General features: G+C 44.2%; 1 pseudogene; it reads right to left on the reverse strand.

The window, feature by feature from the left end:
* Positions 1 to 20,964: 20,964 nt before the first annotated feature.
* On the reverse strand, positions 20,965 to 21,519 carry LOC127223262 (proteasome subunit beta type-4-like; annotated as a pseudogene).
* Positions 21,520 to 23,641: the final 2,122 nt, after the last annotated feature.

Genomic DNA, 23,641 nt, shown 5'->3' on the forward strand with positions numbered 1-23,641 from the left:
CAACTCAGATAGAGAAAAACCCCAGCACTCTCAAGAAATGCCTCTCCACTCACTCTTGTCAAATCCTTTTCTGACCTCTAACCCCTGGATGCCATTGCAGGCTTGCCTTGTCCAGAAGGCAAACATAAAGCCCAGGTCATTGTTAGTTCTGGCTTTTTTTACATAGCAGAATACATTTTAGATGCAGCCCTGTTGTGGTACATATTAAGATCCTGTTTTACTCAGTGTGGATTTCAGTATATCATATCATCGTAACAGTTTAAATTGTTGATGTTTCCAGGATGTCATGAATAAAGGAAATATATTATCAGTTTGTATATCACAAATCTCCAGGAAAATGAACACACACACACACACACACACACACACACACACACACACACACACCACAAACATACTTTTAAGATTTTCTTTTTGAAATATGTGTATGTGTTTTTGTCATTGTCTTTGTGTGGGTATGTGAACATGGGCAGGTGCCTACAGAAACCAGCAGAGGACATCAGATCCCCTGGAGCTAGAGTTAAAGATAACTGTGAGCCTTTTGATGTGGGTGCTGGGAACTGAACCCAGGTCCTTTGCAAGAGCAATAATACTCTTAACCACTGAGTCATTGATTCAGTCCAAACATATAGTTTACAAAGCATTCAAAAAAGTGTCTTAAAATTAAACCGAGCATACCAAAACAACCCGCCAGAGATACCAAAAGAATTAGAAGGTGACTGTTTTGGGTGAGAGACTTGTTTCTGACATCTAATATATTTGGCTTTTAAAGCATAAAGACCATGTACTTTTCTTTAATAGACAAACTTTATTTTAGAAAAGATAAAGAAGGTGAAATTTCCAGAGGATGTGGTTTTAGGAAATATAAAGTCCATTTATTTACCTTTTCATTGAAATTATAATAATCCATCTTAGCCCACTCTACTTTTACAGGGGAATCATGGTTATACTGGGTTTGACAAAAAGTTTGTGTAACTTACTGGAAGACAGTAGATGCTAATCTTAAGATCATAATTTACAGGTTTTCTCTTTCAGCAACAATTTTATACTTGCAATCAAGACGGCTGCTGCTTTAAGAAACGAGGGCCTGCATGCAGCTTATGAAGTAATAGATCATATATAAATAGGCTGTTTGCTCTCAGTGCAGATGCCATCATTACTAACTACTTTCAGGCTCTTTGAGAGCTAAATAATTCTGTAATGCATCATTGAACATTTAGTTGCTTCATAGCAGATGGTTTCAGGGGCCCATCTGCTCACAGCAATGTTTTCAACAAGCCCCCTTCACCTTCACCAAGAGGTTCAGAAGCAGCAGGATATTCATCCCCCACCCCAGGTGCTTTCTCTTTCCTCCCATGTGAGGCAAGGAGGCCATTGTGTTTCCCCCAGCCTTAGGAGGAGCTTTGGTGGAGGGCTGATGTGTGAACCAGACTGGTGCAGGAGCCCCTGGCTTCCAACAATTTGTAAATAAATCTGAAGAGTGTGTGTCTCCCCCTCCTCCGTGTGTATGTGTCTGTCTACCTGTGTGTGTGTGTGTGTGTGTGCGTGTGCGTGTGTGTTCATGTCTCTCTCTCTCTCTCTGTGTGTGTGTGTGTTTGTGTGTGTGTAACTGATTGCTTTGTTTTGCCTTCCCAGGCTGTGTTAAATATAAGATATATTCTGTAGTCCACTCTGTTCAGCTATTTCTGCCTGCCCACTCCCCAACCCCCCACCCCCATTATCTTCAGAGGCACAGCCAGCTTCTAGCTGGTTTTCTGGGATGAAGAATACATTCTCCTTGCCTTTGAGGACATGGGGGAGTCCCCTAGGCAAGGTCAGGGTGAACACATGAAATACTGGAAGGCACTCCAGCTAAAACCATATGGATAAGAGCAAACTGAATACAGTATCTGAATGCTGAGGGGATAGTGGGGTAAGCGTTTTGGGAACCAGGCTAGTTTTATTCCACAAATCCCAAATGCCCTATTACCTATGTGATCATGGAAATCTGTAGTCACCACAGGGAAACAGAAGGGGGCAGGTGATGAATAAGACATGCTTGGTGGCTGCCCTGAAAATATGTAGAATTTTCTTTGCCAAATAGGAAGATGAGAAGAAAGACAAAGTTGGTGAAGCAGAAACACAGTAATGAGAAGAGAACATTCTCAGAAGATCATAAGAAATCAATAATTTATTTGGATCAAGCCAGTTGACACTCTGAGACTCAAACTGAACAATGAAAAATCTTCCCGGTAAGTATAGATCTTTAGGGAGATGCTCACACTGTGTGAGCAAAGGGAGCAATGAAGATACTGCTGTTCAGAGACCACAGCTCCTCCCTCCAATGCTTAAAGATGACCAGCATCCTACTCAGAGTATTTGACTTTACTTTTCCAAAGGCACATGTGGATTCAGACCAAGACAGTGAAGGGAAGTTGTAATACTGTCATGTGTCATATTATATGTATGTGTGTAGACATGGATGTTGTGGTGAGGGGTGTGTGTGTGTGTTGAAGTCAGAGGCCCCTATCAAGTGTCTTTCTTAGTCACTCTCCATGTTACTTTTTGAGGCATGGTCTCTCTGTGAATCTTGAGACCACTGATTCACTGGATGGGCTACCCAGTGAGCTCAGAGGATCTGTCTGTCTCCGAGCCTCTCCATCTCCCTTCAATGGGAGTGTGAGTGCTGGAAGGTCCAATTCAGGTTCTCATGCATGTATAGCAAACAACTGAACTATTTCCCAGGCCCCTTTAGGGAATTCAATTACCCTTTATTATCTTTTTATAAGAACACAAAGACATCTGAAAAATTCTGAGACTCTGGCTTGCTGGGGTGTGTCATTCTCCCTATGTGGTTACCATTGGTGTTGTGCTTAGACTCTCACATTACCTCATGTCTTTGTAACAGGCATTTAGTGCAATCCTCCTGATTGCCACAACTGAGACAGGTTTGCGATAGATAGCTACTCCTCAGGATCTTCCTGATTTTTAGCTGAAATTTCTCTGCCAAATGAGTTCTTTCTCACCAACCCCCAGTGTGAAGGAGTGGCCCACCTCAGAAGCCAGAGAGCACAGCTTTGCTGCGGTTGCTGCCATCAATGTCATCTTGATTGTCCTGTCAGGAATAGCCACTGAAATTGACTTTACTGTCACTTCTCTTTTTGCTGTCAAAGCAGGAATGCTACTGTGATGTTTGTTCTACTCAAGAATACTTTAGAAATCATGCAATTGAATCCAACTTTCTCTCCTAGGCATGAATTGCATACTTAAGTCCAGCCAGCACCATCAGCTCTACAAGAAATCCAAATTAAATCCTGTTCCTGGTCTCCAAGTAGTCTATTGTAATAGGAAAGAAGATAGAATCACCTGAAATGAACTAAGACTTGGGGAATGTGCCGCTTAGGAACAAGAACATTCCAGATCAGGATCCAGGAACAGAGAGGCAGGTCCATCAGAAAAGCATTCATCTTGTACTGTCACCGGCCTCTGGTAAGACTCAAAGTTCTTTACATCAGGAGAAAGAAATGGAGAGCTGAAGAGCCTTGAGGATTGGAGTGACTTAAAGAATTTGAGGTTATTTTTCTGTCCTGAAATCAAACCTGGGGACTTACACTAGCTGAGCTTTCTACCACAGAGATACAATTTACATTGACACCAGTGACTAATATTCTTTTGAAAGATTTATTTATTTATGTGTGTGACTGTTTCTGTTTGCCTGTATGTATGTATGTGTGCATGCATGTATGTGCTCCTCATCAGTGTGTGCACATGGAGGCCAGAAGGGGGTGACAGAGTCCCATGGAATTGAAGTTAAAGGCAGCTGTGAGCCATACGACAGGGAGGGACACTCACAGAAGGTGGCAGGATCTACTCTGTCATATGCAGCTCACCAAGACAGAACTGAGTGCAAGACAGCTGCTGGCCCAGCCGGGGCTGGCAGAGAGCCAGGTCTCTCCAGGGAGCACTAGGGCCTGGTGTAAGTCAGGTCTCTCCAGGGAGCACTAGGGCCTGGTGTAAGTCAGGTCTCTCCAGGGAGCACTAGGGGCCTGGTGTAAGTCAGGTCTCTCCAGGGAGCACTAGGGCCTGGTGTAAGTCAGGTCTCTCCAGGGAGCACTAGGGCCTGGTGTAAGTCAGGTCTCTCCAGGGAGCACTAGGGGCCTGGTGTAAGGAGTGCTTGTCTCTATTGTTTTACAGCTGAGGGGAAGATACCCAATCAAACTTGGTGCTTGGCTTTGAAAGCTACTAACAGGGCTTTAGCACTACAGGTACTTGGTGATCTCCAAGCAAGCATGGCAGCTCATCCTGCAGTGCCAGCACTCTGGGGGCTGAGGCAGGATTACAGCTGACTTGCGTTCAGACTATACTACATAGTAGGAATGGCAGAAGTTGCTGGAGCAGAAGAGGTCTCGAGGTCTTCACATGAAATAATGGCGATAATGGCAGAAAAATCGCATTCTTCCCAGAGGTGTGGATTCAGAAAAACACATTTTGTCGGTTAGTCTTTTGTCAACTTGACACCAGCTAGAATCATCTGAGAAGACAGATGTTCAGTTGAGAAAATGCCCCATCAGGTTGGCCAGTGAGCGAGCCTTCTTTGGGTCATTTTCTTGGTTGGTGATTGATGAGGGAAGGCCCAGCCCACTCAGGGAGGTATCACCCCTGGACAGGTGGTCCTGGGTGGTGCAAGAAAGAAGGTTGAGCAAGCCATGAGAGCAAACCAGCGAGCAGCATCCTCCATGGCTCTGCCTTAGGTCCTGCCTGGAGTCCCCTCAGAGATGAACTGTAGTCAGGACATGTAAACCAAGTAAGCCTTTTCCTTTCCAAGTTTCTCCTGGTCATGTTTATCACAATGGTAGAAAGCAAACTAAGGTTCACAGAGTCAGAAGCACTGGTGACTTGCAAGTGTGAATTTAAAAACCTTGTGCTCTTGAGGGACACCAGGAAAGTGGGTGAATTATACAAGCAAGAAAAGACCCAAACTTTGGGCCATTTCTCTATTAACTTACATACAGCTTGTTGGAATGCAGGGTAGTCAGGTTGGAAAAATCATGCTAGGAAATACCTGCATCGTGCTCTGTCTAAACCAGGCTAGTTGCTACATATTACATCATGCCTTAAACATTTAAAATATGGTATTTTCTCTTTAGTTTTCACACATATTGTAGGTTGAGCAAGCTTCTCCCCTCTTCCTATGTAAGATTTTGTATCCCTTACCATTATCTCCTCTAGCTCTCCTCTGTTCCACAGACAGTCAGTTTCATATTGATTTCCATTTTATGTATGCTAACATGAAATTATTTAACTATATACAATCTAGGAACCACAAATGAGAGAAATTGTACACGTGTCTTCCCAAGACTGGCTTATTCTCTCTTAATATACTGATCTTCAGTTGCATATAGTTTCCCACAAGCAACATAACAGCATTCTTCTTTATGGCTGGAAAGCCTATTGTTACATGCTTATGTGTGTGTGTGTATAATGAGAACACTTAAAATCTACCCTGCGTAGCAATTTCTAAGTGCATCACAGGTTGATTAACTCCAGGAATCATGTTGTCTTCTAAGCTCTTCCAAATGTTTTTGTTGTAGTTTGTTTTTTGTTTTTGTTTTTTGGGGGACAGGGTCTCTCTACATAGTTTGGCTCTCCTGTCCTGGGACTCACTGTGTAGACCAGGCTGGCCTCAAACTCACAGAGATACCTGCCTCTGCCTCCTGAGTGCGGGGATTGAAGGCGAGTGCTCTCACAGATACTCCTCCTGTCTGAGATTTTGCATTCCTCACCACTGTCTTCCCCCAAACCCGCAATTTCTGCTCTTTGTTCCCACTGCATTTGCTCACACTTAGCTGAGGTCATATGATCTCTGTGTCATACTAAGTTATGTTTACTTGGTACTATTCTTAGACGATATCAAATTTTGGGAATTATCAACTCCTGTCTTTCTATGTCAGCTTTTGTACTTTATTTGTGCACACAATAAAAGATTTTGTCTTACAAGTATCACTAATAGCCTGTCATGTTATCACCTTCACACGGTTAATTTGCATAGCACTTAAAAGATGTGTCAAAACCACTGTGAGCATACTAAAAGGAATACACCTTCTTTACCAACTTTATTCAAAATGAGCTACATATTTGTGTTTACAGACTACAGATATAAAAATCTAGAAGGAAGCTAGTTAATAAAGAGCCTAATCTTTGGGGTAAAGGCAGTGTGTTAGTGGCCCAGCTGCTTAAATCACAAAATAACAGAAACTCACTATCTCCTGGTTCTGAGACTGGCCGTTAAAATCGTGACTCTGGGTGGATTGCTCTGAGCACTTGATTAGGGACAGAATCTGTTTGAGCCTTTCTCCAAGGGTCTGATAAGGACTGTCTTCCTCTTGCTCTTGACCTTAGGGTCTCGTCCTAAACCTGGAGATCACTGTTTGGGAGAGATTGGATGGCCATCAGGTTTCTTCAAACTGACCCCTTAAATCTTGTGGTTCAAAAAAAAAAATCTATGAACTATGGAAAATGTAAATTCCACAGGAACTATTTTAATTGACTTAAGACCGGGATTGAGTTGCAAGGCAGAGCCTGCAACCTGCCTGCCAGCTGCACTTTGACTGCTCTTTGACCCCTGGGGCTTGCTACTTGAAAGATATCAAGACCTCCATCCCAGGGAAGGAAAGGGTCACTCACTGTCTTTGCAAATCTGAAGACTACCCATGGAGAGGCATTCAGAATAGTCCATCCCCAAACCCTGGGAAAAGGATGTGTGAGAAGTGAGTATTCCCTTATTGTCTATGCCAAGGGGTGCTGGTTTCAGTGAATATATAAGTCTCTCTGCACCTGTAGCTGTAAATAGACCCCTTACAGGCACACAGGCAAATAAGCAGTTTTATAAACAACCAGGCAATTAACCCAATATAGATTTACTTGAATTGTTCAAATAATTCTCATACCAACACCCCCCCCATTCTTTTTATTGGGTGAGATTAGATACCTTATGGTATGGTGTGATAACATGGGACAAAGAACAAAGAATTACATAAAATAAGGATGATATTTCTCATCATCACTGTCCCTGATCAAAACTGTCACTTTGTTGGGGAGAGTCCTAAAGTACTTTTTCTTCCACAAGGCCCTGGATGGATTCCTAGCTCCCACATTGGATGATTCACAGCCACCTAAAACACCCAACTCCCTCTTCTGGCTTCTAGGGGCACCGGAATGCACTTGGCATACCAATATACAGACACACATAAATAAAAATAAAACCTGAAAATGAAAAAAAAAAAAAACTGCTTCTTGGGTCAGTGATTTGGCTCAGCAGGTGAGGGCACTTGCAACTAAGGGGTTTGAGCCCCAGAGCCCACATGGTAGAGGAAGAAAGAACTCCTGCAAGTCCTCTGACCTACACACACACACACACACACACACACACACACACACACACACACACACACACACGAATAAGTATAATTTAAAAAACCCTGCCACTCCTGTCTCAAGCTACTATTGCAACTGCACAGCAAGACTTTGTCTGAAATCAAGGCCCAGACAACCCTTTGCAGAATTTTTCCAGTTTCTACAGAAAGACCTAATTATATTTATGCCTCATTGATAATTTTGTACATCCCTAGAATACATCAACTACGTATTTGTAGGCTACTAGTGAAAAAAAGAAATATGCCCTCTGAACAAAAAGCCACAGGATCGACAAATAACGGACTACATTCACAAATGACTAAATTATAGTGATTAAATCAGAGGCAATTGTTCCCTTTCAGTAGCGAATTTAGCTTTCCCTTATGTGTGGTTGGTGGTACTAGCTGCTCGTTTTTGCATTGAGATCAGCATTTGACGTCTAAAAATTAGCAGCATTTCATTGCCTTCCAATAAAACAAATGAAAAATACACACACAGCTAGGTTAAAACAACATGGACTTCATTGAAAACAGTTTGATTATCAAGTGTGTACATCCCAAGCAGGAAAAGCCAGTTGCTCCACACGTCAGCGCTGAGTGGCTGAGAGTTTGAATCCATTTCGGGGAGGTATGGGGTTGCTTGCTTGCTTTGGATGGTCCAGCTGTTGACTCACGCTGCCTCTTTACTTCGGAGGTGCAGTCTGATGAACCTAACCTCTGCATACTAATATACGCTCTCTCTGTGCAAACCGCCTGCCTGGTCCTGTCCCTGTTGCATTCTATTTATCCGCACTTCATGACCAACAAGCTCTGACGTTGCCGCTTTCCTTCCTGACATGTCCAGTCTCTCCACATTAGCAAGATGGAATCAGAGTTATTTGCTTGCTTTTCAGTCTGCAGTGCCCCTGGTCCAGAGCAGCTGGAGAGGGTAACACGATGGAGGAGCTTGCTAATCCTAATGGCCCTTGGGTCTTTCCTCTAAAAGATGCGGCAAGCAAACATGCCAAGTGCTATCTGTAGACAGGTAGTGTCATTGTCCTGAAAGAGCACTTACAGTGCTATGTCCACACCATAAATTCTGAGCTGGACCACAAGTTGAAAAAGCACCCGCGGCAAGAACAGTTGCCACTCCCGATCATGGTCCTTCTCTTGAGTTCCCTGCAGGAGAGGGGCAGGCCCAGTTTGTCCTGCTCTGCAAATGCATGCGGACAGGGTTTAAGATGCACCAACACGAGACACATCATCTTAATTATTGCACACAGGGAGAGATGACACAGGCACGGTGCAGGAACAGCAGAGAGTCACTTTGCAATTCGCTGGGGGCCAGGTCTCTTTCCAAATGCCCTGACAAAATGCCGGATGAAGCATGCAGTTCCTACTTAGGTGATGCACAGAAAACCCCCACTTGATAGCACATAACTGGATGTACCCAGAAAGTCTACGAATTCAGCTCATCTGCAGGGGCATCACTGTGGCAAAAGTCCTTTTCTAAGAAGTTATGCACTTTCATATTAAATGTATGAGCTTTTTAAATAAACAGCTATTGTAGTAATTGGCTTAATTTAGCGGCTTCTCTAACATGCAAATAAAACACGAGACAGATGAATTCTGTTAAGAAGTACAATTTTCTAATTTTTCTTCCTAGTTTATTTGAAAATTATTGAAAATGAAATACCTCTGATGAATTTAAGATTAAAGAAGTGCTGATTTGTAAGGATTGTAAATTCAGTGTTTCTTAATAGTATAAGCCTTAAAGAACTAATATTAATGATAAAAATCTTAGTTTTAAAATTTTAATGAAAATATACAATTAACACAAAAATTATTTTTTAAAATTACAATATCTCTTTCTGAGAAAAGCTTTATCTTTACTGAATGGCTAGTTATTATTTTGTAGTCATTAAAGTATCTTTATAATCATGAAATGTCATATTATAGGATAAACTTATCAATGTCATAAACCATGTCTGTGTCAAGAGGAAGTAACATTATTTTTATAGTACCAAGTTTGAGACATATTTTATCATTAGATTCTTCCTATGCCTTGGGGTCTTATTTGTACAGACTAGGGGTTTTAAAGGAGAAGAATCTTAATTAAGCCGTTATTTTAGCATCTACTTGAAGGGACACAAGTCTAGGTTTGTATAAGATTTTAAACAGAGAAGGGTTTAAGCACCCCTTCCCCTCAAAGGAATGGATATATTTTAAGGTTAGAGTCTTTATAGGAGCAGACATGTCCCCTGTGGCTGTGACTGCTGAAAAGCAACATATGGGCAGCAGAGGGGAGTTGGAGGGCCTAGGAGCTGTTCCTGAATGCATCTTCTTACCTGTGAGATGCCCACCTCCTGTAGCCATCACTTCGGGTCTTAAATGGGCTGGCCTATAGCCCTGGAAACCCTATAACCTCAATTTTTAAACGGTATGTGTCTTGGACCTACTTGGGCTGTGACAGTATTCCCTCTCCCTTCTAAGTTAAGAAAATTACTTTTAGCAGGTCATGGTAAAGGCGGATTATTACATAATTGGAAGAATCGTGTTCCATTTTTCAGGAGGCAGACAGCATTATGGAGGTGTGTGTGGATGTGTTTTCTTTCTTCTCCCGGCATTTACACCAGGGCCCTGTGTTCCTTTTGGATAGAGACAAGACTTCTCAGCACCTATTTCGCCTCCAATTTAATGAAGTTGTTAAAGTAGCAAGACTGACAGGTTAATTATCCTTTATAAAAGGGGGACAAATTGAACTGTGTCTTTCCATCATTTTTTGATATATCCGGAAGCTCCGGAGGTGCCCAGACGTGGCTCTGGTGAATAGAACAGCTAATCCACTCTGCAATTCTTCCCTGACCCCGCTCTCCCCACCGGGGCCTTGGTATATTGCAGTTGGTTTTTGTTTCACATTCAACAGATCCCACTTTATTATAAATTCAGAAGGAATTTTTTTTTTCTCTCTCCATATGTTGGCTGACAGCTCCCCTGAAATAACTGATGGCTAAATTTAAACTCTGATGAAAATTAACCCAAGTGTTAAATGCAAACAGGAGCTGCTTGGAAGAGAAAAGAGTTATCATGGTAGGTGCCAAACAGTGGAAAATGTGTGTAAATTAATGAAGCCTCGCTGGTGACAAGCCGTCAGGCAGTTTGATGGCCCTTGCTAGCATTCTAGTCCCACTGAAGTTGGCCAGAGGGCAGAATGGACAAGTTCTGCTTTTCAAAAAGACCGCGGGAAGCTTGACAGTAGCGCTAACTAGATCATCGAAAGTTCATGGTCAAATAAGAGATTTTTTTTTTTTTTTTTTTGCAAAGCTTTGCACTAAACAGAGTTTGCAGACATGCAGACAGGAGAGCAATACGGAGACATCATATTGCAAAAGGATCAAGAGATGGAAGCCAGTGGGGAAAGATTTTTTAAAAACAAACTTGCTGATTTTAAAATTCATATTGAGAAATTGGCTTTGTTAAGCATAATATGCATTTGATTTCAAACATTTCTCCTTAGGAATGTGCCTTTCACAGAATGACACTTGCACTTCTCAACTTTTTCAGATCAAAATATGTAAAATATGCAATTTTGCCAAAAACCTCATTGAAAAGAAATAGAAGTCTCAGCAAATATGACTTTTGTTTCCTGTTGTGACATGTAAGTGACACTTAGAATAATTTAAGGGAAAAAGTTCAATATTGCATCCCTCTTCCTAGAGCAAGGCTCTGTTTTTCTCCTTTAAGACATAACATTTAATTAATAACATGCTAGTATGATGTAATGGTAGACAGATATAGTGGGCAGTACTGCATTCAGACTGGCCTCAGTATTTCAGCAGCCCTATGACCTTGAACAAGTGAGCCAGGCTCAGTGGGCTCATCTGTTAAACAGCAGGGACAGGAATGAGAACAAGCGGTAAAACTTTGGTCCTGGCCTCTCACAGACCAAAGTTCACCTTAATGTGCCAGAGATGGGCCCTTAGTACAGGACATGAGGTCTGGAGTGACAAAGGTGCCAAGGCCACCCTGCACTGCTCGAATGTGGCTTAAGCTTGGTGGAGGACAGCCAAGGCCACCTGGTTCCCTCCCAGGTGACTGTGAGTATCAGATGTGTTCTTCATAAACTGTGGTATCCTATGGAGCTACCAATTTTTTCTCCCCCTCCACCTGAAAACCCACCCTTGTCACAGCCTCCATTTGCCTTCCTTCTGTAGTCTTCAGTAGTCTGGGGATAGAGCAGAGGGTTGAGGAGATTGGGGTTTCCAGGGGTCAGCATATCAGAAAAGCAATGAAACGTCCTAAATACGAATTTAAGGCCCCGAAGCTGGGAAATGACACAGTGTGGATTTTGTTCTATGACTAAGTGACAGGTATCTTGAGCAACCCCATTCCTTCCGCATGGCAGACCACAGAGAGTGATGACTGCAGGTGAAACCCACTCATGACAGACAGGCTGCTTCTGGCTTCAGAAGTCAGGTTTTCTGGGGCCTCCTCTCTCTTGCTCCTGAGGTGCAGGAAGGTACTCACAGCGTCAAGTCTAATCTCAGGTGGTATTATCTGCCAATAGTTGGAGTCTTTATACCAAGGTTATTATACACTGACATTTAATTCTTCCTGTCTGTCAGCAAGCGTGTCATCTCCATGTGACCTTGCTGAGAATGAGTGACTTCTGACCACCCCAAGCTATCTCTCCTTTTTATGAAAATTTATACTTGTTTTTATGAATATGTGTGTATTCTGCATATACTCAGGTCCAGAAGATGGTGTCAGGACCCCTGGAACTTACAGGTGGTTGTGAGTCACACTATTTCGTTGCTAGGAACCGAACTTGGGTCCTCTGAAAAAGCAGCAAGTACTCTTCGGAACTGGTTCTCCAACTCCCAATCTACTGTTTTCTTCTGTGGCTTCTCTCTCTGACTGCAGCAGTCTGTGTGAGCCTACTAGCTGCTCATCCAAAGCTCTCTCCTCTTCAGAGGTCTGACAGGGGAAACAGGGAGGGTCACATGATCTTGTTTTTCTGTAGCTGCAAGACAGCACACCCAAACCCTGAAAGGAAAGCCATAAGGCCATAAGTAGTCATTGTATTTACTTTGTAATCTGCCTGCCAGGATGTGTTAGCAAGAGATTTATTAGTACAAAAAGGGGACTCTGTAAAACAATTTTTATGTATTTATCATGGTAAGATGCTTACTGTTTCACATTCTACCCTACAAGCATTTCTGTATGATTTTACCACCTGCTTATCCTGACAGAGGTCTGAAGCAATTTCCTTTCCAGATATGTAATGAGTTGGTATCTGGGCAAGTCCACTAGACACATGTATGTTCTTTTACTCAAACGGTCTCAAAAGAAGCAGTTCACAACCATGCCCAGGGCAGGTCTTTTTCTCTACAATGTGGCGAGAAGCACTGTTGCAGTGTTTATTTATTGTATTTTGTAACAGGGTCTCATTGTAGCCCAGGTTGGCCTCTAAGTCAAACCCAAGACTGATTTTGAGCCCCTTGATCATCATGCCTCAACTTCTCCAAGTGCGGCTACCACCCCATGCTTCTTGTTTACTTTCTTAGTGTCCCTTAAGTCCTGCTGTATTTAAAGAGCCTCAAATGCTCACATCCAGGAAGGCATCTGATGGCCTCTGCAGCCAGGCAAAGACAGGGCCAGGTGCAAGTAAGCCCTGGAGAGAAGGCTCAGGAGTGACTGAAAGCTATTGACATCTGATGGCCCAGCAGTGGCCTCTGCCAGGACAGCAGGGAGGGGTTTTTGTCCTCAGTGGACCCATCTTCACATCACAGCTTGCATTAATTGGTCCTCTTGCTGGCTCTCACTGCAGGGGAGACTGGAAATTGGCAAGGCTGCTGTGTGGCCTGCTTGGCCAGAGTCAGGATTCCAGGGATGCTGGGGTACAGAAGGGTCCTGAGCTTTTCAGAAAGCTAGCTGCTGACTCAGCTTGGGGCGGGGTGACATCAGAACTTGGGCCCCACTGTGGACCGAAACCCAGCATCAGCAAAGAGTAGGTTATTTTTAAAACCACAGCCATGGTTCATGGGCAAATAGGGGAAAGAAGCATTAAGGAAAATAACTTTGCATAACTTACATTGTTTTTAATGAAGATTTTCCCATCTTCATTGCTCTTAGAAAGCATCTATTGCTGGTAACCTTGTTCAGAGCACCATACTTTTACTCTTTGCCTTTTGGGCCTAACGCTGTGTCATACATGAATGCTGGCATGCTGCTTGCTCACTTCTGTACTGGCCTGGCATTCCATGGTCACTTCTGAGGAGAAGGATTGCTCAGTTTATAGTTGTACCCCAGTGTCTCAGTGGTGTCTGCCATGGAGCAGCAGGTTCTCATTAAACATATATTTAAAATGCTATTTTTGATGAAATCTTTCCAGAAAAAAAAAAAGATCTGTGAAGAAGCCGGGTATGATGGTGCGAGTTCCTAAGCCCAGCCACCCAGCCAGTGCCAGAAAGAAGGAGAAGTTTAAAAGGAATTCAATACCAGCCTTGGCTAAAAAGTGAGTTCAAGGCCTGCTTGTGATACATGAGACCCTCTCTCAATAACATGAACTAAGCAAATGCCTGTGAGTGTTCCCAGAGTTTCAGTGACCCCAGCTGTTCAGGGCACTCCAGTGAGTCCTGGGGTAGAGGCAATAGGGGAATGGGATCTGGACACAATATCCTAATGCTGACAAAACCTACAATAGCAAATTGCTGAAATGTGTCACCCCAGCCCTGGAGTCCAGAAACCTGAGGGCCACACTTCCTCTAAAGCAGTGGTTCCCAAACTTCCTAATGCTTTGACCCTGTAATACAGTTTCTTGTGTTGTGGTGGACCATCCTCCTACCCCCCCAGGCCCCCACTCCCCCATCACACACACACACTACAACCGTAAAATTAGTTTTGATACTACTTTGTCATGGTAATTTGGTAATGTTATGAATTGTAATGTAAATATCTGTGTTCTCTGATGGCCTTAGGTAACTTACATGAATGGAATCATTTGACTCCCAAAGGGTTGCAACCCACAGGTTGAGAAAGGCTGCTATAAAGGGTCTAGAAGACCTTCCTGGCATCATGTAGTTCCTTGCCTGGAGAAACATAATACCAGTTTTCCCATAGTGCTCTCCCCAGTCTCTCCATCTCCAAATTATTAAGGCATCAGTCATATTGGAGTTAGGGGTTCACCCTATTCCAGTATGCTCACATTTTAATGAAATCCTCTGTGGCCCTATTAACAAATAAGGGCACTAGGGACTGGGATTTCCAGGATGGGTTTGGAAACTCTGCCATTCTTCCAATAACAAGCCCAGCCCAGAGCCAGCAGCTCACCCCCTGCCTCCAGCTCTGTATGGGTACAGACACAATGGGAGCCAAGGATTCCCTTGGTAACTGGGGGTGAGGGGGTAGAGCCATCTTTTCCTTCAGTGGCTTGAACTTGCAAATTTGGCTGCAATTGAAACCCATTGCTACACTCCCCGGGCTGCGGCAGAGGAAACAGAGTAATAACTAAACCTCAAAGCCTACCCAGGGAGGTAGCAGGGAAGAAGCAAAGAAACAAATGGCCCAGCTGCCCCATTATTCACCGAATGTGGCTGTCCTGGCGGGCTTCATAGTAACTTCAGCATGGCAAAGTGAATTAAATGAAAACAGGAGCCCACTAACGCGCGGTTAGCTCACTGTTAAAATGCACTGTGACATTTACTTTAAAATCATGTAGAAGTGGTTCACAAATTCTATTACAGCAATTACCGAACTTCACTGCAGTTGCTTTTCCCTGAAAGGGAGACAGGGTGCCACCGAGAGTAGGGAACACGAGCTACAGGCTGCAGGGCCCAGAACACCCTGCCATCTGGGTCTGAATGATGGGAACTTCCAGAGTGTGGATGCCAGTCCCAGGGAAAAGCGAGTAATGGCCATGCAGCAGCAGCAACAACAGCAGCATGTCACAGGTCACACATAGCATGAAAGGCACAGGAGAGAGGAGAGATTATTAGAAAGCAACACAGGTGGTATTTGAATTTTCAAGCACTGACTTTTTTCTATGTGGACTCATAACTTTGGGCCAAAGCACCCATTGTGCCCCCATTTCTTCTTCCCCTTGAATTTTATGAAGATTGGTAGAAAGCATCAGTTCTGTCCTGCAGAACGCAGGTAAAATAACAAGCCAAGCACTGCAGCACCTGCTTGTAAGCCCAGTTTTAAGAAGCAGCGGCAGATACATCCCTGGTGCTCACTGGTCATCCTTGTACTCACTTGGAGAACTCCAGGCCAATAAATAATCTCTAAAACAAGGTGCAGAGTGCCAGAAGGCGGCCAGCAGAGGCTGTCCTCTGGCCTCCACACACATCTGCATGCACCGGGACATACCTGTATAACACTCACACACAGATGCACACACATACACACACACACACACACACACAGAGAGAGAGAGAGAGAGAGAGAGAGAGAGAGAGAGAGAGAGAGAGATTAAGTGAGCATTTATTCTTTTCGTATGCACCAAAGACATTAAAGAAATGGATTCTTTCTGTATCATTTCTATAAAAGGCAGAATAGTGATGACACTCAGGGCCGGCCAGTCTCTCAGAAGGCAGTCTGTTCTAGTTGCCTTCCTGCTGGGTAATAAAACACTGTTAACAAGACCCAGCTCAGCAGAGGAAGGGGTTCATTTTACTTTACACTCGCAGTCTGTCATCCAGGGAGGTCAGCCAGAAACTCAACAAGGAGCCACAGGAAACCTGCTTCTGGATCCAGCTCAGGCTCTTGTCTAGTGAGCTTTCTTATACAGACCAAGACCTTATGTCCAGTGAAGGGTGTTGTCCGAAGTGGCCTAGGCCCTCCCACTCAATCAACAATCAAATACTCCCCCACACAACACACCCACAGGCCAACCTGATCCAGGCAGCCCCTCAACACAGGAACTTCTCAGGTGACTCTGGGCTGAGACAGGCTGACCTGTACAGCTGACTGGGACACCATCAAAGCATAAACCAGTTTTCAGCAAGAACTAGACCAATTCATAACTTACGATGATTACAATGGTACTGGGTCCCTCAGCTTGGGAACCAGAAAGGCCCTAGCTGTAGGGTGGATAGTTTCAGGGTTCAAGAGGATCACGTTCAAATGGTTATGTACAGACTCACACAGCAGCACTTACGGAGCCCCGCAGGATGAACAGAAGCGAAGGAGGTACAAGCAAACCCTCCAGAAGACAAAGAGACTTGGTTGAGCCTCCAGTGACTCGGCCCTAACTTTCCATCTCTTTCTCCTTCCCCAGCTTTCAAACGCTGCTGCTTCAGAGGTACTGTGAGTACAAAGCAAGACAATCAAAGGTAAACTGTCCCACAGTGTAAAAGGCCTGGTGTAGTCTCAGAGTTGATTGCAATCAGTGGGATGAGCTGACCCTGAGCATTGAGCCCCTTATCCCACCTCTGTCCCTCCCTTTTCAGCCTTCTCAATGATGCTGTCCCTGCAGCTGAGGCAGCCTTGATGCTTATGGAATTTAGGGTGTCCACTGGAATAAGTTAGATCACAGGAAACTAGAGTGTGAGTCCCCCCAAAAGGAGGCACTGTGCAGTAGCTCTGAGAAAGCACATGGCACCAGACACCATATGCAGGCTTTATGAAGAAGACACAGATCCTGTACCCACACAGCTGGGTGTTCGCAGAGGCCTCCATTCTCTGTGCCCATTTCCTCTTCATAGCCACATGGCTTGCAAACATTTTGAAATACTAACTGGTTTTGTTTGTTTGCTTGACTTGCATTTCTCCTTGTTTTAGCTGGGGCCCCCAGATGAAAATGAGACACATACTTGCCTAACCCTAAGGTGACATGGCAGCATAGTGACATGTGCAGTGAGTGTCTTGGTGGCAGAGAGGCACAGGAAGGAGTAGTGATGTTAGCCTCTGAGCAGATGACCCAATGGTGATGCTAGCAAGCCTCTGAGCAGATGACCAATGGTGATGCCAGCAAGCCCCTGAGCAGATGACCCAGTGGTGATGCTAGCAAGCCTCTGAGCAGGAGGATGAAATTATCAGGAATTCTGGGCAGGAGGTTTTGATTTATGAACTATAGCAAATAGCAAAATTCAGACAAACAGACGGGATTGTCTGCAGCAGGTTGAGTGAAAGGACAAGTGGTCAAAAGACAGTCACCGATACTAAAGACTGGACAGATCCAGCACACACAGAAGCCAGCTGTGCTGGCACACCTTTAACCCTTCAATCAGAGGTGGAGGCAGGCACACCTCTGAGTTCCAGCCTGGTCTCCATAGTTGGTTCCAGGCCAGCCAGCCAGGCCTACTCGGAGAGACGCTGTCTCAACAAACAAACACATAAAACAAAACCAAGACCCCAAATAACAAACCAAACAAATCCCAACAAAACACACGGAAAATGGAGCAAAAACCCTATTAGCAGAGGAAAACCAAAAAGAGTGGAGTGAGGTTTAGGTTCTGAGAGAAATGAGAGCAGACAGTGGTTAGCAGGGCCACTGTGCTGCAGGAGTCAGGAGCCCAGCCTTCCAGCAAGCCCCTTCCTCAGGACACGTCCACAACAGCACACACATGTCTTAGTCAGGGGTTTCTATTGCTGTGAGGAAACACCATGGCCAAAAAGCAAATTGGGTAGGAAAGGGTTTCTCTGGAAGTCAAGACAGGAACTCAAGCAGGAGCTGATGCAGAGGTCATGGAGGGGAGCTGCTTACTGATATGCTCTCCATGGCTTGCTCAGCCATGTGGATTCTTATAGAATCCACAACCAACAGCCTAGGAATGGCCCCACCCACCATGCACCAGGGTTGGAGCCTGCTGGTGTTCATCTGTCTAGGTTGTAAGTTATTTCTCCCTGAATAAACATCTATTCGGCCTATTTGTTTATCCTGATCCTTATTTAACTGCAATACCCTCCCACTTTGATCACTAATTTAGAAAACACCTTAAAGCTGGATCTCATGAATCTCAATCGAATTTCTCTTCTCTCAGATGACTTTAGTTGTGTCAAGTTGACATAAAACTATCCAGCACAGTACTTAATAAAGTTAAACCAAATTTAGTTGTAACAAAATAAAGTTAGATGTTTTGTACAATTTGTTTTCGAAAACTGAAATTCATTTGGGGCAAAAACAAAGGGCTCTCCTTTTCCCCTTACTTGTGTATTTGTGTGTGTGTGTGTGTGTGTGTGTGTGTATGTGTGTGTGTGTGTGTGGTGTGTGTGTGTATGTATGTGTGTGTTTGTCTGTATGTGGTATGTGAATGTGAATGTGTGTGTGGTGTTTGTGTGTGTATGTGTGGTGTGTATATGAATGTGTGTGTGTGTGTGTGTGTGTGTGTGTGTGTGTGTGTGTGTGTGTAGACCAAAGGACATCTCATGCATCATCCTTAAGAATCCATCTATTTCCCTTGAACAGGGTCTCTGCTTTGCCTGGAGCTCACCAATTGGGCTGCCTGGGCTAGCTAGCTAACAGCAGACCCCCCTGACTCTGTTTCTCCAGCATAGGATTACAATCACATCTTACCATACCTGGTGTTTTTATGTGGCTTTTGGGGATTGAGCCCAGGTCCTTGTCAATCCCCCCAGTTCCTCATCATGATCATTTATTGATAGCCTTTCTGTTTTGCTGAAATGAAGGTACTGTGTATACACCAATGGAAGTGAGGAGCACTGGCTTTGTGTCATGAAGCTGGCTACCAGGACTCCACCACCCTGAAGGGAACAGCATTGTTGAAGGATAAGGCTTGCCCATCCTGTCCTGTGCACTGTGTCTGACTGCCCAGCAGCTGACACTCCACCTTCCCCCCAGCCTCTCCAGCAAGTTGGGCTCGTCCATCTTTCCTCTCCTAGCCATCTGTTCCTGCTGCTCAGGTAGTCCCCTGCTCTCCACCCTCCATGGCCTGTCTGAGCAGGCGGGTGTGCAGGCCTCTGATGAGGTGGGCCTTGGCCCCTCCATCACTCTCAGCCTAGAGAAGAGCACCAGCTGTCTGGCTTGATTTGCATTTTTTTCTCCCAAATAATGAAATTAGCCATGAGTTTCCCGAGGTGATGCAATACGCAAATTTGTGCTAGAGGTGTCAATGTGTGATGGAGAGGGAAGGGAGGTCAGGGGAACATCACGACAGCTAATTTGCTGCTCTGACACAGAAAGGAAATACTACAAATGCCACTGGAGACACACCTCAGCCAAGAGGAAAGTTAGATGAGGCTTTTACAAGGTAATTTTCTTCTCTGGGAAAAAGGCACCAACATTTTATGAACACACGGGAGAAGGTGTTCATCGAGACAGAAGCCATTCTCACTCACTGAGTTTCTTCAGGCATTAGGATTGTCCTAGAATGTTGAAGTGCATAGGCCACCAGCTCTGACATCCCACAAAATGCTGGTTACTTGGTTTTTCCCTGATTATAACTGAGACTCCTCAGGTTACAAAAACACCAATTTTCTTTTCCAGGTTGCTTACCAGTTCTGTGAGGGCTTCTCACATGGGCTCTCTCTATTCCATGTTTTTAAACTAATTCATTGTGTGTCGTACCTGAGGAAAACACAGGGGCCTTGCTTCTATTTTGAAGCAAATGTGTATGCAGTACTTGGCAGGCCCTGACAGTATCAGTAACTCACAGACTTCTGTGATCGCCCTCTTCCTAAGCAGAGAAAGATGGACATCAGCCACACAAAGGATTAACTGTTTCACAGTTAGGTCCTCTCTCTCCTCTTACTCAGAAAAAGATTTATTTCCTTCCTGTCATTCAATAGACTCCTTCATAGTCTGTTCCCAGAACCCATTTGAGTCTGTTCCTCTCCTGTCTTTCCTTCATGACTTCATTGAATATTTTTAACCCATCACATATGTAAAACATCACAAGCATCCCAAATAAAATTACCTAGAGCTGTAGAGAGACCCAGTTAGGAAAATGCTTGCTATTCAATCATGGAGACTGGAGTGCAATCCTTAGGACCCATGCAACAGCCAAACACGGTGGTATACACTGTAAACTCAGTGCTGGGAAGAAGAAAGGGAGCCCAACTGGTGAGCTCCAGGTGTAGTGAAAGACACTGTCTTAAAAAATAAGGCAGAGAGTGACAGGTGTGACTGAGGAAGATAGCCATCATTAGTGGTCCTTAACCTGTGGGTTGCAAACTCCACAGGGGTCACATATCAGAGATCCTGTATATCAGATGTTTACATTATGATTCATACCAGTAGCAAAATTACAGTTATAAAATATCAATTTTATAGCTGGGGAGGTCACCACATGAGGAACTGTTTTAAAAGGTTGAAGCATTAGGAAGGTTGAGAACCACAGTTTGTTCTTTTGTGAAATAGACAATATTTCCTTCCTTTCTTCCTTCCTCCTTCTGTTATTCTTTCCTTTCTTCCTTCATTCCTTCCTTCCTTTCTTTCTTCCTTCTTTCCTTCCCTCCCTCCTTCCTTCCTACCTCTCCCTTCCTTCTTCTTCTTCTCTCTCTCTCTCTCTCTCTCTCTCTCTCTCTCTCTCTCTTTTAAAGGACTGATTTATTTTATAGAAGCCTACCTCTGAACCAGCCAAGTTCAAATTTAGATGTGTATAGTTTCAACTGTAGAGAGTGTGCCTGCATTTCATTCTAATCCAATGGTCACATGGGCAATCTCCCAGTTGGTTCCTGCTAACAATGGTTCTACTTCAACCCCTCCTTCAGTAAAGTGGCAGATTCTAGACTAGTTATAGGAACCAGCACAGGCCTCTGGTTGCTTCTCCCCAGGCTGCACCATGACCAGTGGCCAGTGAAAGGGCTTCTTAAGTGATATCAAGCATGTCCACTTAACCAAGGAAGCTTTCTCTATTAGCATATCCTCTAATGACTAATGCTCCATTGTGGGTTCATCTTGAAGCTTTTGCTGTACATGGCCCTTGTCAATCATAAATGAATAGCTCTAGGGCTATACCTATGTCCATCTCCCAACAGCTCTTCATCAGTTACGGTCTAGCTGAGAACTTTCTTCAAAATACTGGAAATCGTAGAAATCTCCAAGCACCCAGGCTGTTGCTGGGCTGACTTGCATAATGCAAGAGACATTGTGGAAATGAGCCAGGGAGCAGTAGGAGATTAGAATGTCTATAATCACCACTCCACCATCGGGCTTCACCCAGAGTACCAATGTTCCTGCCACCATGGGGAGATAATGAAGAGCTGAAAACCTATGCATGTAGGTGCAGGATGCTGCCCCCTTAGCCTATCACAACTGATCCCACCCTGCCCTGCCTGTCTCCACATTGTTCTGTGCTATTCCTCACAATGAAGTGGTCTCTTGAGGGCCTTGCATTTTTATTCAATTTTCTATTGTTTTTAAAAGGGCACACATTGGTACCCTAGGGCCAGTTCCTTGATCTCAGTTTCTTTAGCTATAAGGAGTGCTGGTAATACCAACTTTGAGAAAGTGTGGAGAGGTTGGCAGGCAGTGTGAAAGCTCATTAATACAGTACCTGTCCATGTAGAGGTGTCTGGATAGCCTTGGACTTGGTTAACACTTCAACTCATCAACTGAGTCCTGCTGGTTGTCAGGCTATGTCATTTCAACTCAGAATTGAACATCTGAAATTTAAAATTATAGCATTTGACATGTGGAAAAAGAACTCAAAAGAAGGAAGTTTCTAGACATTAGTTGTATTAGCATGTGGAATAAATGATATTGCAAAATACCCTGCCACAGAGATCAAATGTTCAAATGCTAAAAGGGGAATAGTAAGGCTGACCTGATATAAGTCTGCAACTCCAGTTACTTAGTGGGATGAGACAAATATATGAGGATTTCAAAACCATCCTTGGCCCACAGTAAGCTCAAACCAAGCCAGTGCATCTTGCTAAGACCCTTGCACAAAACAAAAAGTGCAAAGGCTGGGGATGTATGCTTGCCTAGCATGCAGGAGGCTCTGGGTTCAATCCACCCTACAACAAAGAAAATGAATCAGACCATTAATTAAGCAGAAATAACAGAGGCTGATACACAGGGATCATGATACCACTCCAGTGCATGTTGCTATTCAGAACTGCAAACTTAGGGTGTGTAAATGACTTAGTGAGTAAAGTACTTGCCAAGCCACTGTGAGGAACTGACTTGAGAGCTTGGGTGCCCATGTAAATGCTGGACAGGCATGATGGCCCTGCTGGTATCCCAGTGCTCAGGAAGAAGAGACAGGTGGTTTCTGGAACAAGCTTTCCAGGAGACCAGTCAAATTATTAAGCTCTGAGTTAAAGTAAGAGACTTAGTCTTAATACACAATGCAGAGGGCAGCCCAAGAAGACTCCCAACTGGAAGACACATCAACCTCTGGCTTTCATATGAATGTGCACACATGTGACATGTGCTTACATACAAGCACACACATACACATGAAAACCGAACAAAAAAGGTCTGTTTCTGGACATGGTGGCTCATGCCTTAAACCCCAGTAATTGAGTGGAGACAGAAGCAGGAGTGTCTCTGTGAATTTAAGGCTAGCTTGGTCTATATACTGAATTCCAGGCCAGTTAGGGTTTCACAATATATAATGGGGCCCTATTTCAAAACAACAACAATACAGCATCAACAACCAAACATTGGGATAGGATTAAAATGGTGTCAGTAACAATGTATTGGTTAAGACAAATCGCAGCTGTTTTCCAAGTCCCATGCCTGAGCTTCTAGACTTCACTATAATACTCTGCCCTTAATCCAGCACAGGTGAGGACCACTGTTATGAAAGATGACGTTGCCTGGGTTGGTCTGAGGGAGCAAGAATTGTGCTCTCCAGGGAGTGACAGCCACCCTGGGTTTCTCTTTCTTCTTTCTCATCTTCCCAGTGCCATTGTCATCACTAGGAAAGAAGATGACTTCCTGACAGCTCTTCATGTCAGTCAAAAGTCCAGGTCAGACACTTATCAATTGACCCACTGTTAAAGGTAGACACTCATTTCACCATCTGTCAATGGCCTCTTTTGATCCATTTAGACTGGAGCCCACATCCCCGCAGTGGTTCATGTGTAAGCGTGCACAGACTTTTAAAGGTAGGGAAACATATCTAGAACTGCGAGTCAGCTCGCCTGTGTGTGCTTGCCTCTTATGCAGCTGCCGAACAAAAGACTCCAGAGACAAGGCTGTGCCTCTAGGGGAATGGTCCCCTAGGGCATTCTGTGTGGGCTTTGACCCCGAAACTCTGTGTTCTCTCACCAATAGATGGGCCAATAGAGTTGATTCTGTGCATCTTCCCTGTGCAGCCCGTGGTGTCTCCCTCTCTAGCTTCCAATGGCGCAGACCA

Source organism: Phodopus roborovskii, unplaced genomic scaffold (assembly GCF_943737965.1).
Source record: "Phodopus roborovskii unplaced genomic scaffold, PHOROB, whole genome shotgun sequence".
Lineage (NCBI taxonomy): Eukaryota > Metazoa > Chordata > Mammalia > Rodentia > Cricetidae > Phodopus > Phodopus roborovskii.